General features: G+C 32.2%; 1 long non-coding RNA gene and 1 pseudogene across 4 annotated transcripts; both read right to left on the bottom strand.

Moving 5' to 3' along the window:
• Positions 1 to 263: 263 nt before the first annotated feature.
• LOC145005550 (uncharacterized) lies at positions 264 to 4,901 on the bottom strand. 4 transcript variants are annotated; one of them, XR_013662608.1, is made up of 13 exons: positions 4,378 to 4,901; positions 3,937 to 3,990; positions 3,329 to 3,402; positions 2,878 to 3,034; positions 2,649 to 2,762; positions 2,444 to 2,563; positions 2,222 to 2,337; positions 1,598 to 1,922; positions 1,408 to 1,462; positions 1,256 to 1,304; positions 1,038 to 1,172; positions 853 to 911; positions 264 to 744 (listed from the first exon to the last, which is right to left on the bottom strand). It is a non-coding gene; the product is annotated as an uncharacterized LOC145005550 (long non-coding RNA). The 4 variants fall into 4 exon arrangements; XR_013662607.1 differs by having other exon boundaries at positions 1,408 to 1,922; XR_013662609.1 differs by having other exon boundaries at positions 1,408 to 1,922; positions 2,222 to 2,268.
• Positions 4,902 to 5,520: 619 nt separating this feature from the next.
• Positions 5,521 to 6,945, bottom strand: LOC145006750 (F-box protein At5g03100-like; annotated as a pseudogene).
• Positions 6,946 to 7,489: the final 544 nt, after the last annotated feature.

Genomic DNA, 7,489 nt, shown 5'->3' with positions numbered 1-7,489 from the left:
AATGTCCATCGCAAATTGGTCACTTAATATGGTTATTTAGGACACCAGCGACAAAACGTAATACAATATTCCGTCGCAAATCCCTTGCAATGCTCTATTTTTTTTTTCGTCGCTAGTCCCTCACAAATTTAAGATGTGATTTTTTTTTCATTCTGTAGCTAATCCCTCGCAAATCTAGGATGTGATTTTTTTTCTTTCCCTAGCTAATCACTCGCAAATATATACTATGATATTTTATTTTGGTTACTAATTTAAAACAAAAATGACAAAAACATCAAATAATTATAAAATCTCAAACCAAACATTAACATATAAATACCAAACACATCCAAAATTTATACAGTCCAAACATTAACATTAAAATACCAAAAGCATTTGTCAAAGTTTAACATTGATTAACTTTTGATTTCAAAGTATAAGGTACCATAATTCTTAATTTCATCTCATATTTTGCATTTCCACATACATCTCCAATTCTTGATATCTTGCGTCCAAAAGAAGGGTTGGAATGGAACTGGATTCCGATTCCAGTTTAGTTCCATGGATATAGGATCACGTGCTACTTACTTTGATGTCTTCCAGCTTTTTTCTAGATAAGGGATCTTTGTTGGAAGCAAATGCAGGATAGGAATGGAATTGAATTCCGATCCTAACCAAAAAGTAAACAAGGAAGGAAATACGGTGTTTTCCAATTGCTCTTCAGATTTAATTTTTTGAACATTTGTGTTGAATATTACGGACCATCTACCACACCAAAATTAACAACACATTTAGCATTTTTATAAATAAAAATAAAATGAAAACAAAAAAAGATGCAATATTTTGAATTAGGAAGGAAATTACAAAACTAACCTTCGTGGTCTCTAGGTCTTGCCATGTGCACTTCTCTCATTGCATACAACCGCCTTTATCTGCACAATTTTATACCACCAAAAACTCTGAAAGTTGATTCCTCACCAATAGGAAAAAATGCACACATTATATAAAGTTTTTATCCATGAAAAATTATTTTATAAAACTAAAAAAAAAGTACCTACCATCAATTATTTCGAGGAGTTGTAAATAACTCATTTTTATTCAAATTATCTTCTTTCATTTCAAAAGTCAGCCGTTGACTTAAGTAGGAAGAAGTGGAAGTGGTTGTCTTGCATCAGAATTTACATAATGACAGCCTGAAAAAAAAATTAAAAACCAATGTTAAAGATTTTATATATAAGTACTCAAAATTATTCATTAAAAAAACAAGCATCTTCACCTCCTTGTTAGCACCTGCTATCATATTAGTGAAATTCAAGTCTGTTGACCTGTCATAGATTATTCATAAGTTCTCAAAATCAGTATATAATTTATTAAATACTTTATAGAATTAAAAATAATTTTTAAATATTTTTAACTTAGGAGTAATACCTGATGTTGCTTTTAACAGGTTCCAATTCCAACACTCTTTTTTCTTCATTCTTAACTTTTGATAGAGGGAAAAAGAATTGGATATAGAAAAAGAAGCAAAAGTTGGTAGAATGTTTATGAAAGAAATGGAATCTACCAAAGGAATTGGAATCTCCAATTTCAACTATATCGGAATCCACAAACCATTTACCTGGTGCATTGAAATGAAAACAACAGAAATTCCTAGCATGGAATTTATAGTCAAAGTATGACCAAACAAAGGAGTAGATGCAAAGCTTGTGAAGATTGTTGCAACAATTGATGAATATTTTTTTAAAATTGTATCTGCATCGCACAAACAAATAATATTATAACTAAAAAATAAATAAGTTATATTTTGGGGTTTTGTACAAAAAATAAATAAGTCATATTTGAAGAAAAATGATAATAAAACTCCTTGCCCTGCCGTGCATTATTTATAATCAAAAGCATGGTAGCTTTTGAATGTCCATGCAAAATATCAGATCTTTCAGGCCCTAAAAAATAAAAAAATAGGACATAAATTAATTGTTTTGCATTCTTTTGTTGTTCAAAAATAAGACATAAATTTTGGTTGGTAGATTACACGTAAATAGAGTTATCAACTAGTCAACTCAACTATTTTTTTTACATGTAAATCAAGTTCTCTCAAATCTACATATGCATAGACCAATTCAGTATATGAAAAAATGAAAGTGAAATAATAATAATAATAATAATAATAATAATAATAATAATAATAATAAAAAAAAAAAAAGATAAAGTAGTGTAAAGAAGCAGAGTAAAAGTGTCTTACAACTGATTGTTTATGTTGTTTCTGTAGATGTAATAATCCATCATAACCTACATTTAACACAAGCTCTCATAAAGCCTTTTTGAATCACACTACCCTTCTGAAAATAGAAGTCACATCTACAAGAATAAAAGAATTGACACTTTAAAGTGCTTAAAGAATTACAATTTAGAAAAAAAAAAAAAAAAAAAAAAAAAAAAAAAAAAAAGTAAACTTCCAACTTACCATAATCAGTTGCAATACTATGTGATGCTGCAGTTTTGTTGAGTTTCTCTATTATTTCCAGTATTTGGAGACTAATAGCAGCATTAACCTAAAATAAGTAGGCCTTTTGAGGGATAATTTCTTTAATGTTTTAGAGCAACAAACAAGTGAAGTTAGTAAATAATCTGACAAAAAGATTATTGTTGATAGTTGTGTTTCATTATACCTCCAACAGTGACTAAACCATCTAAATTCAAGACCTTGCATGCAGCCATGGCAGAATTTACTTGATCTGAGGTTCTTATTTGGTCATTTGTTCATCCCAATGGATCATAACCACCTTCAAAGGATTAAGATAGTCACAAATGAAATTACTTGAAGAAACTAGAAATCAATACACCAGTCAATGAAATCTACAATTTTTCTAAGTATCAGATGTATTTCAGAATACATACAAGTTTTTTCCTCAAAACAGGATGTAGAGATTCTCTACTTGTGTTGAAGCTCCAGTTCTAGAAGATTGTGCTTGAGCCAAAGCTTCTCTTAAAGAACACGGTTAGCCTACGAGTTCACTCTTTTCCACAAATATCCATTTTCAGATGCACCTTGTGGCTGCATTTCATGTGATGAATTTAGAAATACAATAATCAGGTGTCATGATGACTGAATATGACAAGAAGGAAGAGATTATAAAAAAAATATACCCTAATTTCTTAACGAGATGCGTAAGATAGATACTAATTAATGGTAGGTGAAAGTGGAGACAATTAACATATATATATATATATATATATATATATATATATATATATATATATATATATATATATATATATATATATATATATATATATATATATATATATATATATAAAGGTTGCTTAAAATACATAAACTATTTGATACCTTTCCTTGAATGCATTTTCTCCCATAGTCCACTATATGAATGCTTGAGTCCACAATTACACTTTAATTAGATCCTGAAACAAGGAACGAAATTTCTACCTGTCACATTAGGTATTATTCAAAATAGTGAGATACTCAAATGATAATCGCTCTCTATGGACTATTGGATGTTAACTCTAAATACCACACAACATGAACAAAGCTCTAACATAAAGATTCATATATAATACTCACATTCCAACAAAGTTGTATGAGCAAGAGCAAGCTACATCATAGCCTCTACTTTGTTGTGTTAATCCAAAAATATGGGACAATTTAAGTCCAGGGGTATTTTGGGAAAAACCTTCCTATTTTAAGTTTTTGTGTTAGATTAGGATTTGTTTTGACTAGCCATATTAGACTAGGTTTCCTTTATGTTTAGTATAAATAAGTTCAAGTAGATTGAAGTTTCTAGGTTATTTTACCTTTGAAAATAAAAGTATTCTTCTAATATATTTTTGTCTTATGTGTCCCCCGTTCCTTCCTGTGTATCTGTGTGCATTGAGTTTAATTATCTTAGTTATTCCTAAGTGAATAAGTTATAATCAGTAGCTTATAGTTTTTATTACCTGTTACCTTTCTTCCCCATTTTCGTCCCCTGTTCTTGATATGTGGGTTCACCTCTGCATTATTGCAGAAAGTAACATCACTTACAGATTTGCAACATCTCAAACTTAAACATCAGCAACACAAGATGGAATGGGTCATCTCAAACTCAAACATTGAGGATCATCAGTTATAGATTTGCGAATGTAAGCCACCACAATCAATACAAAAAATAATTACAACATGAAATCTTTAACCAAATTATAGATATATGAATATACAAACATGTCGAGCATGTTTTACAAAAAGCAAGAACACAAGCACACCAACGGTGTTAAAGTCAGCCACCTTAATAGCAGTCGATTTCAGGACTCTTTTAGAAAAAGAAGCATATTTTTGGCACTTTTTTGCACCCTAATAACTTGATTTAATTCCTATATTGATACTAAGAAGTTAGGGTTTACCTTCTTCAATGAAGGCGGAGAGAACCGAGTGGAGGGAGATGACAATAGAGGGTGAGTTGGTGGAGAATGACAGCGAGAGCAGGGCAACGACGATGATGTGGCCAATTCCTGAGCGGTGGCAGCCAGCTCGACCGCTGGTGGATGCTAAATCGGTGATGGTGATGACGATAGAAGGTGGAGGGCGACATAGATATGACGAAGAGGAGCGGAAGGCTTGAAGATATGAGACTGAAACGAATGAAGATGGTATGCACTCCCATTTTGAACCCTAGAACAGAGTGGGAGGTGTGCGACCAAGCAAAGATGAAGAGGTGGGAGACAAGCCATTTTCGTGAATGAGAGGCAAATAAAACCTAGAAAAAATTTCAGGGAGCGGAGTATCAATTTGTGAGACTCTCCTTTGAGAGAGAACTGAAAAAGCAAGCGGGAAAATATAATAGCGACCGATTTACGGGTTATTTTCTAAAAAACATTAGCAAGGGATAATTCCATCGCCATTCCCGATCTAATCCCTCGATAAACCGTCGTTGATCCCAACCTAATAACTGCATTTGATTATTTTTCACTTAATATAGTTTCGGTCGGAAACCCATCGGAAATCCGTCGCTGATTCAGCTAGGGATATATCTGTCGCTAATTCCGTCGCTGAATGTTCAATTTCTAGTAGTGATTAGAGTAACAACTAACAATGCATTAGCTAAATAGAGAAAGAACATATGTAACATTTAATCGATCGATAATTTGAATCCAAGTAAACTTTACAAAAGGGAACAGAAAAAAAAAGATGAAAAAGCTTCACGATTACTAAAATGCCTAGACAAGAATTAAAAGCATCACAAATCACTTGAACTCATTACCTTTAGGACCATGATCATGCAAGAGCACCTACTTCCCTGCGTCCACTTTCAACAGAATCACCTTACTGCCACTAAGGAAGTCCAGATGGAATCTTGAGCCTTGATATTTGGTGGGAAAATGAAACCTTTAGCTTCCAAAAGCTTAAGAATCTACAAGTATGAAGACAACAAAAGCAATACTATATTAGGATCGTTGATTTGATGAGAAGACAATAGAAGGATACTTGAAACAAGTTTATCAAAAGATAATCAACAAGTACTACTGCTATAGTACTACAACTAATGATCATATGAATTTTACAAAGACATAAATTGTGAAAGCAAAAAAAAAATTATACGTAAGAAGAGAAGCCCTCAATTCTAAGCTAGTAAGCTCCTTGACATGGCGGAGATTTACTATAAATCCTTTAAGCATCCCTTCTCCCACTGGCGTTGGTTCACAATCCCCAAGATTAAAATAATCTAATTTAGCTTTGACTAAAGAAGCCACATTTAACAACAAAAGCATCCGTAACGACAGATCACCTTCGATTGTTAGTCATAAAATATTAGGAGCATTGATTTCAATGATATCGTCATCAAAATACGAACCACCATTATAATTGTCCATATCCAAGTATCCGGAGAACACCAAGTTCTTGAGGCTCTTTGAAGTAATATCAAGCCGCTTATAACCATAGCATTCACCCAACTCCAGAGTTTCCAATAGAGGACTCCCCGATAATATATTTTCAATCAAGTCTTCATCTAGTTTCCCATGGAAAATAGACAAACTCCTAAGATTTTTCCAACTAATCGACCCTATAGGATTAAACTTGCAGCCTAATAATCTCAGATCTGTAAAACATGAATTGATGAAAAAAATTTGATCTAACAAAACCGCAGCTTCACTTCCCGTACACCAAAACTCGAAGTTAAGCTCTTCAACGTTACAATTCATAGCATAACGAATCCAATTGTTGGCATGTGCTTCAAATCGCCGACAAATATTATATCGATTATGATAATGGTGACCATTGATGGTAAACACTTGGAATTTCTTGAGCTTCAATCCGTGAAATTTACTTAAGGTTTTGTAGATGAACGAAGCGAACTCCAACGGCGGATAATTATCATCTCTGAAAATCAGAGAAGGAACCCAAGTCCAAAGATGTTTCCATCGCTTAGAGAGTGTATCTGTTTTAATGGCGTCTTTTGTGGTGGGTAAACGAGACAGGATTTCATGAAGCAGGCAATCTGGCAACGCACTGATTCGATCTTCTTTCCCCTCCGCTTTTGTAACGCCGTCTTTCATCTCAGTAACAACATTTTCAAGATCGTTGTTTGAGTTCCCCTCTTCTTTCCTTGTTTCTAGTTGATGAAAAGGTTTTTGTTTTCTCCCAAACCCAGCGACAGTTGCAAAAACGTGATGATTTCCGATCCAGATAGCACTTAATTTCCTTGCTAACTCCGACTCATCTTGCACCCTCAAGAATCTAACGAACGCGAATCGCTTCCCCAACTTAGATAACTTACGACCCAAATAAACATCGGAAACAGTTCCAACTTCTCCACACATCTTCCACAGATCTTGGGATTCCATATTAGGAGGGAAATTAGTGATATAAATCGACACTGCTTTCTCTTTGTTTGGTGTCCCATTCTTACATGTATTTATTTTCCACTCCAAGTCGACTGATGAGTTTACTTTAGGTTTAAAAGAACGACCCATTCTAACGACGCTACCATGCACAGCACTAACGTACTGAAAGTCCGACTTCCGGTGATATCAACAAAGTCAATGCGACTAGGGTTTGCGTGAGTGGGTTTAAAAATAAAAAGTTTAATATTAAACATTAAAATTTTATAAATAAAGTAATTGAAAAAAAAAAAAAAAAATCAATGAGTTTGTAACATGTGAATTTATTGTTTTTTTAAATTTTTATCAAATATTTACATATAATTAATTTTATTAAAATAATATTATTGAAATTCATATATAAACCAACGAATAGCATAAAAAATATATAATTCATATCATATTGATAATATTCAAAAATTGCAAGTCTAACTAAAACATAAAATATCAAAATTTAAGGAACATAAAATTACTAGATTAAACAACAAATAGATATTTTCGTTTATGTTTTTCTAAATCAAAATATCATAAATTTTTTTTAATGTAAATATCATATTTAAAATTTTTAAACTTTGAAAATATTAAATTTATTTAAATCCTTAAATTCTCATTTTATAAAAATCTTGATTTTATTTTT

The sequence above is a fragment of the Lactuca saligna genome, chromosome 7 (genome assembly GCF_052625555.1).
Source record: "Lactuca saligna cultivar CGN05327 chromosome 7, ASM5262555v1, whole genome shotgun sequence".
Lineage (NCBI taxonomy): Eukaryota > Viridiplantae > Streptophyta > Magnoliopsida > Asterales > Asteraceae > Lactuca > Lactuca saligna.
Note: the sequence above shows the minus strand (reverse complement) of the source record. Positions and strands in the feature narration are given on the sequence as shown.